The 20,451-nt window shown below is 38.4% G+C and overlaps 1 pseudogene; it reads left to right on the top strand.

Annotated features, from left to right (window-relative positions):
• Nucleotides 1–12,059: 12,059 nt before the first annotated feature.
• The window catches only part of LOC129085577 (uncharacterized), a 187,103-nt pseudogene continuing 178,711 nt past the window's right edge, over nt 12,060–20,451 (top strand).

Below are 20,451 nucleotides of genomic sequence, written 5' to 3'. Positions count from 1 at the left end.
CCTTTTTTGCTCTATCTCTGCTTAACAAAAAGTCACAAAGATTTTCTCCTATGTTTTCTTCCAAAAACCTTTATAATTTTAAGTTTTACTTTTAGGTCTATAGACTTTCTCAAGTTAACTTTTATGTATATTGCATGGTTAGTGTCAATGTTTATTTTTTTCCATAGGTACATCTAGTTGATCCAATAGTCCATTGTTGGGGGAAAAAAAAGCCTCAATTTCCTTATAGAATTCCCTTGGAAACTTCATTGAAAATGAGTTGTTCATATACATTCATCATTTTTTGGTTGGCTGGTTTTGCTCCTTCTTTTACCTTTCACTGTATACTAGCACTGGGTTCCAACACTGCATTTTATATATTTGTCATTACATGACAATAATTACCCTTAATATATGATATCTTCCAAGGATGTTACCATTTGCAGTATGCTTTTGTGTCATCAGGACAGAGTCTGGACTGAGCGTCTCATAGTGGCAGAAATCAAAGGATAGGAAAGTGACAATTAACTACAACATAGTGATTATGGCTAATATTTATTGAAGCAGTTCTTTCACACTCAGTGGGAAGAACACTGTTCTTAAACTGCTCCGACATCTAAAAAAAGGTTGGAAGATTTCTTAGTTAATATTTTGTAATTAAGAGAAAAGAAAACTTTCAGGAGTAGGAAAAAAGTCATACTCCCTCTATGTCTTTGGTTTTCAATGGGAGAAGGAACTGATTTCAACTCCCAGAGAGGCAAAGCTAGAGACATTTTTAGTTGTCACCACTGGCATCTAGTGGGTGGAAGCCAGGCATGTTGCAAAATATCCTGCAATGCATAAAACAGCTTCTCTTCCTTCATTCACATCAAAGAAATATTTAGCTCCAAATTTCAGCAGTGCTGCTTTTGAGGCACCCTGATCTGAGTACTCGAGTACTTAGATTCAAATCTAGCCCAGAAAATATTCATTCCTCTGTGCTGCCTCTAACCCATAAGTGGTTAGACATGAGATGGCTTCATAATTTCTTTTGAACTAAATGGTAGTTGTTCATGAAAAGATATTTGCCATTATTTTCATCTATAACCCTCTGGAGATCATATTTTTAATTTATCAGCTGTGCTGCTATGTAAAGAGGGCTATATTTGAATTAGACATGGACTCCATTTATGACTCCATCAGTTATAAGATGCACTTGATTTAATATGAGAAGATCTGCTTTGCATCTGTGTTGCCTCTGTCACATGCTGGTTTGTGTGTCCTTGGGGAAGCCTCTTAAATTTGCTGAGCTTCAAATGGAAAGATTTTAAAATTTTAAATAATTTAAATATTGAAAGATAATTTAAAATTGAGCTTTAAAATGAGAATAATCTCATGGGATGCTGTGAGGACTAAAGACAAATTACTACTCATAATACTTTTGTAATAATATTTGCTATTAACACTTGAACATGCTCATGCATGAAAGATGTTTACCACCAGACTTTGATATTATAAACTTTTAGGTTCTTCCTGTAATTGTGAAGGGTACGAGTTTGAAACAATAAACACTAATCACAAGGAGTTTCTTAAGTTGAAGAAAGGGATAATTCATGTACTATACATTAGAATGAAAACATAGAGCTTTTATAAATTGGAATTTTTTAAATGTATGTATTTTCAAGATTTCTAATATAAGTCAGTGATGAAATAATTCTTAGAAACAGACTTAAAACAATTGTTTTGGAAAACATTACTGCACTTCAGAGTACAGTCAATTCACCCTTAGGGAACCTAATAAAAATTTTGATTCTGGACTTGAGGTTGGCAATGTTCCTTTGGTTCCATCTCTTATTTTGATGCTGTTCACCAGTTCTCTCTCCTTTCTGTAAGTTCATTCCAAGACTGTTATACCTCAGATTAGCTGGTTTAGCAGGTAACTCTCAAATAATATTTTTGAAAATATTCATTGCGTAGGGTAATAGGAACTAGAGAAGTGCAGTGAGGTAACCAGCATGACTTGCTGCAACGCGTGCCTTTTTATGTAGATATAATATGTGTCATCTCCAACAAACATTTAAAAGTTTGTTTTAAGATGCCACTATTTGGGGACACAAGGAAAGCTGCTACCTTAGTTAGTATTGTAGTTTGTAGTGAGGGTGACATCCACATAGTGATCTAAGGAGTAGTCCCAAGTGTAGCTATTTGGTACAGATGTGGAGACCGGAGAGTTGAGATCACTGAGGTCATTCTGGTCTACTCAGGTCTCCACTGCCTCCTCTATTGCCTGCTGCTCTTCAGAGTAAGGTCACCTCCGTTAGTGGTTCCGAACTGTTCACACTGCAGGTGTGAAGAGTGGCAGAGAAACAAGTTAGAATTCCCCCAGATGGGCACAGTGGGAGTGCGCTGAACATCCCCAGAGTTTCTTGGTGCTGACTTAAAGCCTTCCTCTTAGGTTGCCTCTGGATTATTTTGTTGCCCTTTTTTTTTTCATCTCAGTCAATCATTCTCCTTCTCAGCAGGATACAGCAGAGCTTTAAGAAAGGAAATATAGACTTTTGTTTATTATAGCCTACTAAAATTACCTCATAGGATAATGTGGCATGTTTATTGTCATTGAGCAGGTATTTCTTTTGTTTAGCTTCAGTAAATGATTCACTTGCAAACCTCACTGTGCATGCACATTCTCATTAGTCTTTCACACTGCAACGTGGTTTCAGTCCTAAGTAAGCTGTGTGTGAGTGTGTGAGTCTCTGTGTGTGTGAATGTGCAAAAACAAAGATGATGACAGGTAACCCTGATAATGGAAGGAATTCTAGGTTTGGAATCAGAAAATTTAGGTATGTGCTAAAATTTGGTTTTACTGTTTCTTAACTGTGTAAACTTGGAAGTATCTTTGGGTTTTTATTTCTTTGTGGAAAATTGAAATGTATTCAGCTCATATTTACTGAGTATCTTCTATGTGCCAAACATACAATGAGGTAACAGTAATAATGTTTTTCCACTGGCATCACTGAGTTGTTAAAGCAATAAATGAAATATGATATGTTAGCAAGATTTGTAATCTCTCTGAAGTTTTCTAACTGACATAATTACATGGCAAGTAGGTATAGTGATGCAAATCCTATCCTACAGTTTTCGCAGGCGCACACACAGATGGAGATACATATTATGTGTTACAGGAATTCGAAGGAGCTAATGAAGTAAGTTGTTCTGCAGGAGTGAAGCTGATCTAGATAATAAAGGATGACTAGACCACACATAAGCAGAAGCTTGGGCAGAGGGAATAACATCCAAAAAGAAATTGGTCCCTCTGATTCTCTTTGGCAAGTAGAATTCATATTCTCTGGAAACCAAATTGTTTATTGATTCTCCAGGGACTGCTTCTTGCTGTAACATGAGCAGTGATTTCATTATGGTTGAAGTTTTCATTTTGTTTCATACGTTGGCTGCCCATGTTTTCTTCAATAATATTCTGGTCTTTTTAGTGCAGGCTTGATTTGGCCATGGAGGGGGATGCTTGTGCCTCCTGAACACTTCCTGGCTTTGCTGTCAGCCTTTGATGGTTTCTCCAACCATTCCCTAGGCCTGTAATACATCCATACCACTTGTCTACAGAAAGCTTGAAAGTAGTGAAGTTGATCTAAACATTTTTGTGAACAACTAAGCAGTAAGTACAGTTTCAAAGCTGCAGCAGCTGTTTGTGTCTTTGCTTTGCAATCTGGTGCCTTAACTGGAATCCTTTATGTCAGTACATAATCTACTTAAAAAGTTTCCATTTGTGTCACAAATAATAAACTTGATGTTTCTTTACAACATCCAAACGGCCCCTTTAAGATGTCTCGTCAGATGATAGTCTTCTTTACCTAATGAAGAAATTGGAAAAGGAACCCTGTTAGGTTTCTCATGAAATATTCATTCTGTGGTATGATGGCTGAGAATCTAATCGGCAAGTTGTGTTTCCACCGTATTCAAAGCATGTAGTATTATTAAATATCATATATGATACTAAGGTATGGTCTATAGTTTAGGTTTAAAATGTGTTTACTATGTGTATTAAGTAGGTTACAGGATGCTTACATACACACATATACACAGTCTAAAAAGATAGAGAATTTTCTAAGAAAGTCTGTGTCTGGTGGTTTTAAGCTTAATGGCTCTATCACACATGTCCTAACACCAAGATATCATGACTGAGTCAATGGCTCACCCTTTTTTCCACATCAATTTTCTTCTTCTTTTTCTTCCACACTGCCTGGCTATGTGAATTTCACATCTCCCCCTAATCTGCATCAACATCTTCAGGCACCCATTCATACTTGCCCTGCCCTCACCAAAGATCTGCTCCTGTTTCCTCTATGCACTGGCTAGCTTTCAGGCAGTCCTATCCTATTTCCTATTTAAGAGTGAAAGTAGAGCCAGAAGAACCATGGACTGTTCTAACATCATACAAAGGGCACCCCTTCTCAGCCCTACTTTTTGATACAAAGACAATAGAGCTGCCATCAACCTGAAGTGATTACTGCTGTCTTTATTAACTGGTTGAACTGAGGAAAAAGAAGATGGCCACTTTGCCTCTTTCCTCAGCCACCTGAGGAAACATCCTTTTGTACTATGGCCAACTGCTGAACTTGAAGAAATAGACACATATATCCTTTTGTTTCTAACATCAGACTAATTTTGCTTCTTAAAGAAACACTAAAACTCAAAAGAAAACAATATAGTTGCTGCAATAAAAATTTTCATGAATAATTTAGCAGTAATTAGGGCCAAAGAGAGACTTAGTAAATGGGAACTTACATATGAACAAATAAACCAGGATATAGCCAATAGAAAAAGGAGGCTGATAGTATATAATTGAAATTAAGAGACACAGAGGATATAGCCCTAGCTGCTGTGGCTCAGTGGATTGAGCTCCAGCCTGCAAACCAAAGAGTCACTGTTCGATTTTTGGTCTAGGGCACATACCTGGGTTGCAGGGCCAGGTCCCCAGGAGGGGGTGTGCAAGAGGCAACTGCACATTGATATTTCTCTCCCTCTCTTTCTCCCTCCCTTCCTCTCTCTAAAAATAAATAAAGTTTTTTAAAAAAGAAAGGGATACAGAGGATACAATAAGAAAATGTAGTTTTTTAAAAGTGAGTTCCAGAAGGAGACAATAGAAAGAATGAGGAGAGTCAATAATTATACAGGTAGTAGCTGAGATGTTTTCAGATCTGATTCAGACTTGAATCATCAGAGATTGGAAACATATTATTCCAATCAAGAGATATAAAAAGAGCCCTGGCCAGGTGGATCTGTTGGTTGGAGCATTGTCCTGGAGCAAAAGGTTGTGGGTTCAATCCCTGGTCAGGGTCCATACCTAGGTTGCAGTTTCAATCCCAGGCCAGGGAGCAAATGACAGGCAATGGATCAATGTTTCTCTCTCACATCCATGTTACTCTAACATCAATGTTTCTCTCTCCCTTGTTCTCTCTCTCTTTCTCAGTCTAAAATCAATAAACATATCCTTGGATGAAGATCAAACAAACAAACAAACAAAAACCTTACATAAAAAGAGAAATAGAAAGAAACCTATGCTTACATACATTGTAGAGGCACTGAGGAGCACCAAACACAGAGAAGACCTTAAAATGATTCAGGGAGAAAAGAGAAGAACACCAATGAGACTGCTAGCAACTGTGTATGCCATGTTTAGTTACCATAGTTGTCAATCCTAAACTATTTAACAAGCAAAACTGCATTTCATGAACCAAAAACAAACATATTTTTAGATAAACAAATACAGAGAGTACCACTATATGGCTCTAACTAAAAGAACTTCTAAAAGCTATACTTAACCATAATAAAAGTAACTACGGAAGAGGTGTCTGAGCTATTTACAATAAGAGATGTGATCAGAAACAGTATAAAATACTACCAATGTCTACTTTGTGAGGCAAAATAACAAGATGGAACTAAAATGCTGAATGACAATTGCTTATGTTTGCAGGAGGGTGGTAACAGTTAAAGGATTCTATGGTTTCTGCACTCTTTGGTTGGAGAGCTAAGATGATGATTAACCTGTGACTTTGATATACCAAAATTCCAAGGGCAGAAGAGAAAATAATTCAGCTAAAGCAGTAGAGAAAAATTAAAATAAAAACCAAGGTAAGAGGAAAAAAAGGAGCATAGACAAAATGGGACAACTAGAAAGCACAGACTAACATAATAGAAATGAATCAAAATATGCCATACAGTAAATATAAATGGACTAATTTCTCAGCAACAAAACAGATTGTCAAATGAGATAAAAATAAGATGTAGTTCTATGGAGTTTACAAGAGACAAACCTAAAACATATGGAACTTCCACACATGTGCACTGGAAGACATGTGCAAAAATGCTCCTGGAAGCATTGTTTCTTATAGAGACAAACAAACAAAAACTGAACAAAATCAGAATCACATGTTCTTTAATAGGAAAATGTTAAATAAATTGTGACATATCAATTAATTGGCACAATGCAATCAATGAAAATAAATGACAATAACACAGATCAACATGAGTGAATAACAAAAATAAGTTTGATATGTAACATGTTCACAAATTCTAAACATCTAAAATACAGAATATACTTAATACATATATAATTAAGTCTAATCAAACTATGGAAGTCATATCTAGAAAACTCAGTGCAACATCTTCTCTCTGTTTGGATGGTGACAGAGGCAACTGCTTGGGCCAGTTTCATGGACACAGGATTTCTGCAGTCGCACAGGATCCTGTGTTTAGAAATACCCTACATTTGGCTTAATGCTCTGCCATCATCATCTTGAAATTCTTGATGATTTTGAACAAGGGACCTTGCATTTTCATTTTGCATGAGTGAATTGTGTACAAAGTGCTAGGGGTTAAATGTGCCAGGATACAGAGGGGCACTTGAATTGTACTGCTGATGTTCTTTCTTAATCTGGGTGATGGGTACTTGACATTTGTTTTGTATATTTTATGTATAGTGTTATACATATTTATATGTATGAATCATTTCACTTTACAAATTAATTTTAAAATGCTACTGCCAGAACCATTGTTTGTAGTAATACTCATAAAAAATATATAGGCGTAAGAGTTGCATAATCATGGCCTAGATAGAATTCAATATTCTATTTATATAGTTGTGATGTGGAAATTGGTCTGAGTTGTTGAGTAGTTATACTTAAGCATATGCTTTCAACTCTATAAAACCCGGGTGAGTAATATCAATTTGAGGGAAAAGAAGGGCTCTTTGCATTTCTTTACACAGTTGGATATCCAGCTGCTCTTGTTTTCATACTGCAAGAGCATTTCCTTTGCAAACTTGTTAGCTCTTGCATTATTTGGAAGTCTGATTTTTAAAAGCAGACAGCATTTAAAAACTACAGGGCAGAACCTACCCAATTCCATAGCTGTCACCAGCAGCTGGTGCACCCAGTGTCCTTGAGCTGCCCTCTAGCCACCATGGATACTGTGAGAACACAGCACATCTGCTCTTGACAGTGGCTCACTGTTCTTGTGCGACTGTGGAGGCCAATGCACCATTCACGTGTAGTTTGGCAGCTTCAAAATTCACACATCAAGACAGCTGGTGAAATAGCTTGCTAAGTGGTGCACCCACCTTTTCATTCAGCCACCTGGATGAGAGAGGCACAATGTGACCATCACTCTTTAATATATCGCTTGGTAGCCAGCCTTGGCCAAAACTTCCTGGAAGTTTTCAAAGGCTATACAACATGCTCAGTTTTTCTGTAGATCTCCCGAAGAACTCTTGCTTGTTTCAGCTTTATTGTATCCTTTAAGTGCCTCTTTACTCTGACCTTCAGTCCATCCCATTTTCTTATCCTATTATCACGGTTCTGCTCTCTCAAGTGCAGTGAAGTACAGGGACTCTGATATTGTGCATTCATTTCTTCAGTCACTCAGTAAACATCTCAAATCTTAACTCTTCAAGTCTTGATTCACTTTGCCTCTTCCTTGCTCTTTTTTGTTCTATTTGTACTTTTCTAGTGACTCTTATTCATGGGGTTTAAGGGTATATTCTCCCTACATTTATTCTTTATGACAATGTTTTTCAAGCTCTGGTCCACTCTCCTCTTTTGACCAGTCCAGCCATGGCCTTTTCTGCTTTGCAGTGAATCATGTGATCTGTTGTTCTCCTTAGAGGTTCCTTGATGCATTCTGGAATGGCTGAAATTGAATTGAAATACAACTTTTGAAAAGCACAATTCATATAAAAAGCAAGCTTCACCTGTACATGTTGCTCTCAATTAAGTGATTTACGTAGTAAAGAGCAAATGGATGATATCTACTGAAAAGTATTAGATACTTTTTGCTGAAAATACAACTTATTTGGCAAAAAGTCTTAAAGATTTCCCAGGTAACTAGAATAATTATGTGAACCCGTAGTCAAGCTTGGTGAGTCAAGATAATATTGGTGTCAGAAGTCTTGCCCTGAATTAAGCCAATGACTAGCTGAGCACTTACTATGTGCAAAGCATTAGAAGATATACAAAGAAGTGCAAGATATACTTGCCTCCTATGAGGAGCTTAAATCTCATTGTACAGACCTGTACCTATAACAGGAAATTAACAACACAAAGTAAAGTGGTCAATGAGTCTTTGAAGTATTAAGTGCAATAGGAAAGCAGAAAAAGAATGATATTGGTAGCTGGGATCATCAGAGAAACATAGGGGCAAAGGGCATTTCCCCATATTTAATTAGACTCTCTTTGGAGCCAGGTAAACTTATTACTTCTGCAGACAACTAACTCCATAGAGAGAAAACCTTTGGATTATGTTATTCATTACTTCTTCCTTGTTTGAAACAAATTTATTTTGAATTATTTTTGGACGTTTTCCTCTTTTTGTGTCTTTTAAATTAAGTGCACATTTGCCCCGTTTAATTGCTTATTTGTTTTATTGGAAGATTATGGCAATGAAATTTCTTCTAGGAACTGAGGCCTTATGTGTTTTTTTAATTGTTAATGATGAATATGATTCATTGTACCCACTTCAGGAAAAAGGAGTTACAGGAGGTCAGGGCATGGTGGGCCTGAGTTTGAATCCAACCTTTGCTAGTAACCTTGCTACGCAACTTTATTTAATTTACTTAGCTTCTTCACCTCAGTTTCTCTATCTGATAAATGAGGACACATATTATTTAATATTTGTTTTATAGGGTTTATTTTATAGGATTACATAAAGCACATATATGCCACTTGTATTTGGTTCATAGAAGGTGTCTTATATATACCAGCAATTACTATTATTATATTATCCTTTTAAAATTACCCCAATTCACTTCATATATGTGAGGAGACGTCTGTTGAATATACAAAAGGAGCCTCTAATTTTAGAAAATATTTTAAGGTCATTGGATTAAACCAAATGATTTTTAAAGTAAATGCTTTTAAAAATTGTACTGGCTAGAGAACATTGTCTTTTTTACATGTTGTTTAGATCTTAATGGTGCTTCATGGGTGGTCTGCTGGTTGAGTTTCTCGTCTATTTTTTTAAAAGAAGAGTATCTATAATTCTTAAAATGGGTATTTTGCCAATTTTCACATGCCTTGTTTTCTCTTCTCAAATCAACATGTCTCAGTATTTATACAATTCAGAATTCAAACAACATTCATTACACTGCTGTCGCTGTACATAAAGACAATCCAAACTTGTTATGCCCAAATATAAAACACGATCCAACTAAGTGAACAGATGTGTTGCATGAGCAAAGCCTCACCATGTTGTTCCTATTTATTGTCTGCCTTGTTTGGAGGGTGTGCCTGGTGCTGTGAGGTGGTGGATAAAGGGTCTTGCAAATTGCATTTATTTAATGAAACATTTTATGCACATCTTGTTCTCCTGTTCTGTTGCACTGCCCTTGGGTGACAGAATGGTTTTTAGGAAGTTTGGTTAAACTTGTCAAGCCTTTGAAATGACTTTAAAAATGTTTTGTAGTTATAAAAATAATTGTGTTTATTTCAGAGAATGAAACATGCTTTCTTAATTTTGGAGCTAAGTTAATGAGCTTTTAAAATGCAGGATGTTCAGCAAAATTCCATCCAGCTTTTAAAATTTACACTGTGTTTTTTCTAATTGTTTTTGTGCTTATTTTCTATTCCTTTCTTCACCTTTTCCATATAATAAGAATGAGAAAACACTAGCACTTGTCTATGGAAAGTAGGCCCAGCATCCTCTATCAACCAGGTCTCCACGAAAATGAAATTGAAAAAAGAGGAGCTGTTTGGTGTACTTCTCTGTGGGCTCTTTCCTCTGTCAGTATTACTGCCGGGGATCAGGGGAAGGGAGATCAGGCTGCCATCAGCACCAGTCCCAAGGGGTTTGTTACGTAGTGTTCCAACCCCATTTCTTAAGGGTTTCTTACTAGCATTTTCCGGATATGCACTAGGATCTTGAAGGAAAACATCAATTAGATCTACCTGGTGCAGGCAGATATCTTTCTTCATTCTTAATAGTAAAAAGATTCTTTGGGCATGACTGAAATTTTAGAAAGGAATGAAATACACATTTTCTATCGTGCAGCCTGGTTCTGTTAGTAACAAACAGTCCCTTCCCATTTCATTATTGCTAGGAATTTAAGTCCTTTCCCATCTTTCTGATTTTTCCATCAGCCTGTGCTATTTCTCTGTACTCATGACAGAAGACCGTTTGAATAGAAGACCGGCTAATCAATATTCATCCATAGCCGACTAGAACGACACCGTGACAGAGTGGTGGGGAAATGTAAAGAGCATATACATGGGAATGAACTGCTGGGGTTCAGCTTCTGATTCTGCTCTTATTCCCTGTGGTAATAGAGCAGTTCCTAATTTATGTTTCCTTACATGTGCAAATAAGGATGCCATTTAGTGCCTTCCTCAAAGGGCTAAATTTTAGGACAAGAGCAAAATACTAGCTGCTTCCACTGGGTCTTGTTTAGCTTAAGAAAAATATGATGCAATGGAAGTTGCAGGAGATCATGAGACAGACAACAGACAAAGAGTTTTGGGTGTTTCTTTCAGGGTTCCTATTAAGTATGGTATTGCTCACTCTGCCTTCAGTCCCCTGACAAAGATATCATTCTTTTTGTCTGGGGCAGGAAAAGGCCCGTGTGTGGGCTGATGAGGGTGGCTGCCTAGGTGTTTGACCACAGCCCACTGTCAAGCTCTATAGTGAGGTCCTGGATTTAGAAGGTTGAGACCTACTGAGAATGAAGCCCAAAACGAGGACCCTTGGTGACACCTCACCATAACTAGAATATCATTTGAGGCAGGATCAGAGCTGACATCCAAATACTACTTGTTTTCCTGGTACAGAAAACCACAGAAGCAGGGATTTATTTTTCCCTGTAACTTAATTCCTTAACTGAAACACTAAAAAGCAAGCAAGTGAAATTTCATAATTTCTAGACAAGGAGGCTTTAAGCAAGAGATTCTGCCGGTATTAATGTTTTTTTTCCATCTCCACGTAATTTATTTTTGGGTAATGGGACATACATATTTTGTCTTACTTTGCTTATAGTTCTTATTTTTCTTAACCTTGTGTATTCTGCATGAGGGTATCAGAGAGTTTACATAAAATGTTGTTTTTATGGTTAGAGATTACACATCTCCACCATTTAGCATAGTGCCTGATCCCATCTAGTCTCAATAAATATTAAGACTCCGACCCTGACTCCCTTTTCCCACCACATCAGAGTTTTTGTTTAAATACCCATAGTAGTATGTTATCAAGCTTTCTATCTGCTGTTCCTCTCAGTTCAGTCTTTAAGGATTACAGTTTATTCAACTAAAATTTTTTTACAGCACTTTTTTTATTTTCAATTTGTTATCCTACAATTTGTCAACTATGCTACAACTGCTACCACATGAACATTCTATGTGTAATACCTGCTTCAAACCACTTTGTGCTGTTGTGGAGAGAGAGGTTTTTAGACCAGGAACAAAAATTAGTTAAAAAATAACATGTAATACTCTCCCCTGCTTCTAAAACTCTGTTACCCAATAATTACTTCTCTCCCCATTCCACCACCTCAAATACTGCCTCGTTAAAGTCTTTCTGTTTAACTATTTCATATTTACTTTTCTATGTGCGCTTATGTGAATTATGCAGTCACCACTTGCATCATTATGCAAGATGAATAGATATTCAATTTGGTAAAGGATTTCCCAGACAGCTTCATTTCTGGTCCTCCTCCAAGCTCTAAGCAAAGAACAGTTTGTAAGGAGACTTTCTTGGGACACCAGACTTTTCCCTTGAAGTAAGTTAAGCCTATAGGTCTTAACTACAAACTTGGTTGATGTAACATGATTTAGTAGAGCACTTTGAGTTTATACAATGCTACGCTTAAAATGAAAGACTGGGATTGACTCTTAGCTTTTTATTTGGAGGTGGGGTTTTTTTTCTTTTTTTTTTTTCTGCTTGGTCAGCTCAGTTACTGAAAGCTTGCTTCCCCACAATGTGCAGTAGAACCATACTTATCTGCCTCAGAGAGTCTTGCACAGCTACCTATGTACTTGTTGAGGTTCCTGATGTCTCCTCTGGCTGCTCAATTTAGAGTCCATTTCACTGGGAACTTGCAGGCGCTCCTGGGGAGCCTGGCCAGGAGCTCTCTTCAAGACTTGCCTTTTTTCCCAGTGTTACTACTCTGTGTAAAGACCAACTTAGAGAAAAAAGAACTAATTCTAGCTTCATCCTTGAGAGTAGAAAGAGAGCCCTTATTCAGACCAGTGACATACCTGTAGAAAGCAATATTTTAAAAAGTAAATGATCAATTAAATGAATATGCATACATTTACACAAATCTTGGGATCAGATTAAACAGAATTTCTATGTTGAAACGATCACAACCACTGCCCTAAATTCCCATGTCTGGTAATGTTTTTGATGAGTATAGATTAGAGTAGCTGAAAATATACAGTTGACTCTTTTGGGAAAAGAGAAAGGAAGTGAAATAACTTTATGATAATAATTTTATAGTTTTTTTGAAAACCTAGAATTGTAGACTTAAACATCTGTCTATTACTTGAAAACAGTAAGTACACGTATCACATGTTTTAAGAAGGTGTGTAACCACTGAATGTACCTGCAGAACTGGTCTCTCCACATGGGTACTTATTCTAACACAACTATTGGACAAAATTCATGAAAGGTGTTTTGAGGCTGCCAGGAACACTCATAAAAGGAGATAGGACTTGGGAACAAGAGGATGGAGCCAGGGGAGGCATGTGGGTTAAAAACAGCTCAAGAAAAGCAATGAGGAAGTCGAGGCACAGAGCCTGAAGGCTAGCAATTTTATTTTGTAGACAGTCAGCACTGGAAAATTTATTCTCTGATTTGCAAACTTTTTGTAAGTACTCATTGCATTCTAGTCAGTATAAGACTGGGTCTAGGAGAGACATCTACCCTCACCTTAATGCTTTACAATCTCTAAGGGAAAGAAACACATTTAAATAAATAAGGGGTATGAAGCCATACAGTGTCATAGTGGATGGAGGATGATGGAAGATGATGGCTCAGTGGGGCTCTGGGAAGAAGCAAGCATTAAAGGAGAGCAGAAAAGGCTTCACAAAGGGAAATCTGATGGAATGTAGCCATCAGGAAATCAGCCAAGAGGTTTACATTCATATAAAGCCTCTCCATATCATGATAAGCCAATCTTGGGCTAAGCAAGTAAGGCAAAAGAGATTCTGAGTGTTCCTGAGTCATGCTCTATACTCCTTGAGAAGCACAGTGGAAGGGAATTCAGAAGGCAGCCAGAGAAATTTATTTATGGGTAGTTAAATTTCAGAAACCGAGATTGGCCAAAAGAAAAGGTTCCATATAAGAGACCACTGGAGGATATTCAAACACAATGATTCTCAGCTCCAGTTACATATTAGAACCACCTGGGGAACTTTATGAGACTGTTTTCATCACTGGATCCTTCTCCTAGAAATTCAGGGGAGGGGCTTAGATATATCATAAAGTTCTTTCAGTGATCCCACAGTGCAATCAGATAGAATCACAGATTTAGAGTAGGTGGTTAGGAATATAAAAGAGGAGAAAGGAAGATCCTCTCACATACAGACCGAGTAAGTGGTTTTCAGATTCAAACCTTCATCGGTATTGCCTGGATATTAAAACAGGTTGCTGGACTCCACCCTCAGAGTTTCTGATTCATTAGGACTGGCATGAGGTCCAGGCATTTGAGTTTCTCATCAAATTTCATGTGATACTAATGTTGCTGGTCCACATTTTCAGAACCACTGGACTAGGTCAATAGTGAAGGAGGAAGAAGGATTTGCAACATGAGGTAATACAAGCATGGTGGGCTCACTAGCTAGGCCCAAGGTCTGGCTGGCATTGTGACAGCTCAAGGAATAGCAGTTGTGATCGCAATGTATGATCTAGAATCTTGCTACTTAAACAGTGGTCCCTAGACCAGCATCACAGGCATCTCCTGAGTGCCTGTTAGAAAAGTAGATCTCGGGCCCCAGCTATCCTCTCCCTATGACACCTGGCCTCCAGGGTAACTAACTGCCTGTAGGGGGAGCCAATATGAATCTAGCCCAGAACCTCTGGGCTGTCTGAGGCCCACATCTTTAAGCCTGTTATCAAGTCTTGGTGTAGTCCTCACACCGGCCCACAGGTTAGCAGGTATGGGTCTATGTGAAGGGCCAGGGAGGAGACAGGGGTTCCGGATTCCACTTCTGAGCAGGGCCAGTGGTGGTCTGATAGTTCTGGCCTTCGTCACCTGATCAAGGTGGCACAGGCTTGCTTATAGTTTTCCACCAGGTTCCTTGGATTCTTCTGAAGAGCCTAGGAAATCCTTCAAGTCCTCCACCATGATGTCCCCTGTTATGTCCTGCGTGGCCTCCATTGACTCTGGGTGTCAGCTCCCTTGTTGTAGACAGGATCAGTGCTTCCATCACAATGTCATGGGGCCAGGATGATGTATGGCGTCTCATTAAGCCTGGCTCAACTTGGGTGACTCTGGGAGCCTGTAGCTGGCATGAGCGGCATCACCAGGCCAATGGATGGAGAAGCGTTCAAACCCTGATGGGGAAATAATCAAGTAAAAACTCTGGACATCGCAATGCTGCTGATGTCCTCCTTTTGGATACAGAAGTAATATATCTAAGGTCACAGGCCAGGCACCAAGAAGATGTGAATGTTGCCCAGGTTGGTGAGAAAGGACAGACAGGCCTCTGCAAAGTCCTCACAGGGCACACTGGCACACATGGCCAGTGCCCCATTATGGACAGAATAGTTCTCATGGGCTGTCAGCTTGAACTTGGACTTGTTCACCTTGAGCAGTGTGAACACCTGGAACCACTACTAAGATTCAATGAGCTCTGGGTGGCTGCCCAGCTTGTCAGGTGTCTACCTCAGGTCCAAGGTCCCACAAGACCTCATAGGACTCTATAGGAGGTGGTTGAGCTCCTGCAATCCTGTAAGGGCAACCCCTGACCGGTACATGGTATGTCAGCTACCCTTGCTTGCCTAGCACCACCTAGTCATCCATCTTGCCTCCCTCACCTTCTGAGCGTAGGTGAACAATGGAGCCTAAGTTGGTGCCACATGGTGGGACCATGGTGGATTTCTAGAAGGAATGTACCAGAGAAGTAGAGGCAGCGCATTATGTCTGAGAGGGAGTTGTTGCCAAGTGGGGTTGATGCCATGCTGAACCAGAATTATCCCCATGACCTGGAGCCAGGCCTGCTCTGTCAACTATGTGCTAGCCTCCTCCAACATACTATTGGCATTAGTAACCTGTTTCTTGCCCAAGACTTGGCTTTTGTAGATGCACGAGAAAGACTGGTGCAGAGACTTCCTGAGTGACTTTTTCCAGGAGAGCAGCCCCTCTGTAGCCAGGAAGTCATTGATCAGCATAGGGCTCTTGGGCTGGTAGTCAAAGTGGCCAAAGCTGTGACTGGTGCCAAAGGCCATGAGTTCTGCTCAGCATGGAATGTGCTGGCAGTGACAGCCACTGGCATTAGGCACTGAACCAGGCCTTGTGAAAGGGCTCAGCTGCTCAGGTCCCTTACACGTGATACCCTTGTGGTCCTCGAGGACATCCACCATGGTCACACTGATGCCTGCTTTGAGACGTGTCACTTAGCTCTGGTACCAGCACCTCTTCTGCAGTGCTGGCCACCACCAACCAACTGTGCTGTGAACTTGCAGAGCACAACCTTCTGCACGCCAAGGTGGGGACCATCCCTGTGGAGGTCAAATCGGTCCACCTTGCATAAGGACAGCCAGTCTTCCTTGGTAGCCTGGGCCAGGCTGTTATCCTGCTGGCAGCTTGTAGAGCAGTGCAGCACCACGCTGGAAGCATTGCAGAGCCATACAGTGCCATCCTCATGGTCGGTCAGCAGCAGTCCTCATTGTGATGGCTCCTGGGTCAAGTTCTGGTCTGGTGTTGAGCATGCTTGAGGAGCTGGATGCTGGCTGAAGTCTCTGCTGCTCGCCAGAGCTCATGATAAGGGACTGCATCCTGGCAGAGATGCCGGTGACGTGGGCCGAGCAGGAAATAGCAGACAGGTACTCTGTCTTAATGCTGAACATATACAGGAGAATAGATTTTCTAGTCCATAACCATACTATTTCCCAATACATGACTAAGCAATCACATCCAAGTACACCGGGCATTCAGTGAACACTGGGCATATTCTTTATCTGAAACAAAATCTAGGTATGAAGAAAGTTGCCTTGACTAGAGTTGCCAAGATTCAGGAAATAGGTAATGAAGCTATACTTAAGGAACATCAAGTATATTCAGCTGGGAAGGGAAAGGAACAGCAGAAGCAGGAAAGGTGACGCAGGGAATCTGACACAGGGAATGACAAAACCATATGGGTCTCACTTGCTTAGTAAGAAGATGTACTTTGCCAGGATGAATATGCAAAACCAATCATCTGATATTCCACTGGGTTTCTCCAGGGCTCTTCCATGATATTGTCTTTTCTGTATTTTCCCCTGGGTTGGAGTTGAATTGACCCCATACTCATATCCTTATGTTTCAGATGTTTTCAATATAAATCTATCACAGCATCTACTAACATGTTAAAATTTATCTTACTTGTTTAAGTGTTTTTCTTCATCCAGTGGATCGTAAGCCCTTTAGTACAAGGAAAGAACTTGTTTGTGGCATTAGCACATGGAACTCAACAGATGTCTACAGGTATTTGTTGAATGGTTAAATACATAACATAGAAGAAAAGAGGGAATTATTGCTTCGGGGAAAATATATTGTGGGTTAAAAATATTGTGAAAATCTATACATAAAAATTATACATATATGTATATGCAGAGATAAAACGAATATGGTAAAATATTAAGAGTTGTTGAACCTAGGTGAAAGGAATAAGGTTGTAGGTTGTGTTAATCTTTTACCTAATCTCTAGCCTAAAATACTTAAAATATAAAAATTGTAAAAAAAAAATGTTTGAAATAGTCCTTGTAATTGAGAGCTTTTAAAATCTGTGAAAAATAGGAAACTTGAATTTCTATTATTTTTATAAATTTTGCAAAATATAATTTCCTTTTCTTACTTAGGTATACTTTGTTTTCTGATGAAATTTAGGATTGCTTTTATATTAACCAAGTCTCTTTGAAGCCTAAAGAAATAACTTGATCATTACTGATTAAAATCTCTTATTATAAAAGAAATGTTGGTTTGGTAGAATTATTCAAATTGGCTGTTTATGCATATTTACTTATCTAAATTTGAATTTCCACATTAATATCAGTTGGAAAAAAAAGCCATATATAATTTTGAAAATTCATTTTGTTTTCCTTAAATTTTCATTTGGTTACTTATAATGCTTATGTATAAAATGGCAATTTAGATGATAATTGATGGTATTAATTTATCTGTCATATGAAACCTATTCATCACTAGACTGCTTGTAGTTTATATAAAACTTTCTCTTTTAAACCTACAAAATAGTTTCTAAAATCAAGGTATTCTTATTCTTTGCCAAGAGCTAGAGTGTTTATATCTATCTTTGGGATCTTAATTAGGGACTTTCCTAAGTATATTATATTAGAGATTTTTTTTTGCTATTATTCTGTCTCTATGCAATAGGAAATGTGATCTATCATTTACTCCCCCAAAATAGGTTAATAATCAATGCATTTGAACTTTCCACTTAGTTTATCGGGGGAAAGCTATTTTCAAGTATTTCATTGCTTAAAATGCAATGCCACATATATTGTTAAGTCCCACCCTGACAGAATTTATGGAAATTCTTAGTTTATAAAGTTGTAACTTACAGAGTTAGTGATGTCCTTCTGGAGGAGAAAAGGCAAGTAGCACAGATCTCTCTGTAGAAATGTGTGGTCAATGTCCAATTCTAAGCAAATATAAAAGTTTACATTTTACCCTACACTTCCTGTTTTTTTATAACAAGTTCCTAACCAAGGAAGATCTTTTGACTCTCAAAAAACACCTGAACAATCAAAGGAAGCTTCCTACAGGTAGCTTATTTTAGTAGCTGTTGACAGGCTTATTTTAATAGTTTTGTTCTCTCTTATGCTCAAAAAAGCTTTCTCTTGTTTTGTTATTATTTATTTTTTATACATTTCCTTTTATTTCTTGTTTTCTCTCTCATGTAGAATAGCCAGCTAACTCCTTCCTTATACTAACTTGAAAATGTTCATTTAGTATTGATTGAGCACTCTTATTTGTCAGGTACTGTTCTTGATACAGCACATTAGTGAGAAAACAAAAATCTCTGTCTTCATGATGCTTACACATTAATGAGGGGAAGACAGAGGATTTGCGGTAATCATGGTTAAAAGTAAATTATCAGGCATCATAGAAAGAGATAAATGCTATGGGCGAAAATAATGTAAAGGGAATTACTAGTGAGTGTGTGTATGTGTGTGTGGGAGTGTTAAAGTGCGGCTTGAAATTTTTAAATAGGTTGATTAAGGTGGGTCTCACTGAGATATTGACATCAGAGCAAAAGCTCTGAGGCAGGAGGTGGGACATGCCTGGCTGTTGCAGGAACATCAGCCAGGGAGGGCACTGTGAGATGAGAGAGGGAGAGATCAGAGATAAGTGCTCTTTTTCCTGAAGGAAATGCTAAACCATTGGATAGTTTAAAAGGACAACTATGGCTACTGGTTTGAGAATAGCCTGTGTGTGGGGGTGTGGGGGGGTGATGCAGTGGGGGAAGTCAAGGGTGAATCAGAAAGACCAGTTAGTTTATTATCCCAGGGAAAGATGGCAGTGGGTTGGACAAGAGTATTAACAGGGGAGGAGGTGAGAGTTTGTGGGACTGTAGATGTACTTTGAAGATACAGCCAAAAGGATTAGCTGACGAACACAATGTGGAGTGTAAGGGGAGAAAGAAGGCAAGACCATTAGTAGGTTATTAAAATGTTCCTTTGACCTTTCTTCTGCAAGCCTTAATTACCTTCACAGATTCTTCTTGTGCTTGCAGGAGATGTTTCCAAATCTGGAATACTTTCTATGACTATTTCCTGAAAATTTTCTTTTTCTTTTTTTTACATTCTGTTAAAAAGTTCATAATAAGTGTGGGAAAACAATTCTGTGAAGGTGTTATACAAGGGTAATCCAAAGGAAACTGGTTACAATTTATAAAAATCTGGAAAGAGAGAAACACCATGTTCTCTGACAGGTAATTGAGGTGTAAAAAAAAAAAGGAGGTAGACTTTGTTGAAAACTTCAGTTTTCAAGGACATGACTCTGTATCATTTTGCATTATTAGAAACCATCTCATTCCAATAGGTTGGATAAATACCTGAGTCAGGATTACTCTTAAGGAACCCCGAGCCCAGGCCCTTCATTCTCATCCATCCTGTGACTAATTGTGTTAAAATCATGATTCTCTTGGTTTATCCTCCATCTAATGGAAGTAATTTACTAAATATATTTAATCCCACCTATGAGAGGTCATGGGAGATTTCTAATATTCTACACCTGACATATGGTAACTCTAATATCAAATTTTAGTATTTGTCATTCCAAAGGACAGTCATTTTGTAAAACACTTGTTTTGGAACCATGAATGTGAATAATAAGTTGGGGAATAATTTGAGTAAAATATCAATTTAGTGTGCTTATGCACATTTTTTCCACAAACAAAACCACATAGAAATACACAAAATGCAGCCCTGGCTGGTGTGGCTCAGTGGATTGAGCACCAGCCTGTGAACCAAAGGGTCGCTGGTCTGATTCTCAGTCAGGGCACATGCCTGGGTTGCAGGCCAAGTCCTCAGTTGGGGGAGTGTGTGAAAGGCAACCACGCATTGATGTTGCTCTCCCTCTCTTCCCCTCTCTAAAAATAAATAAATAAAGTTTAAAAAAAACAAGAAATATGCAAAATGCACACATCCATACAACTCAAACATCTCCCAGCTAGCATTACCCTTTAAGTTTGTTTTTTCCTTTTTTTTACATTTGTGAATTTTTCTACATTAAAAATAATCCACCTCATTTAACATGTGGTTGAAATCTCCAAG

The sequence above is a fragment of the Pteronotus mesoamericanus genome, unplaced genomic scaffold (genome assembly GCF_021234165.1).
Source record: "Pteronotus mesoamericanus isolate MK-2021 breed Mesoamerican mustached bat unplaced genomic scaffold, CSHL_Meso_final scaffold_31, whole genome shotgun sequence".
In the NCBI taxonomy this organism is placed as follows: domain Eukaryota; kingdom Metazoa; phylum Chordata; class Mammalia; order Chiroptera; family Mormoopidae; genus Pteronotus; species Pteronotus mesoamericanus.
This window is presented reverse-complemented; position numbering and strand designations above follow the sequence as displayed.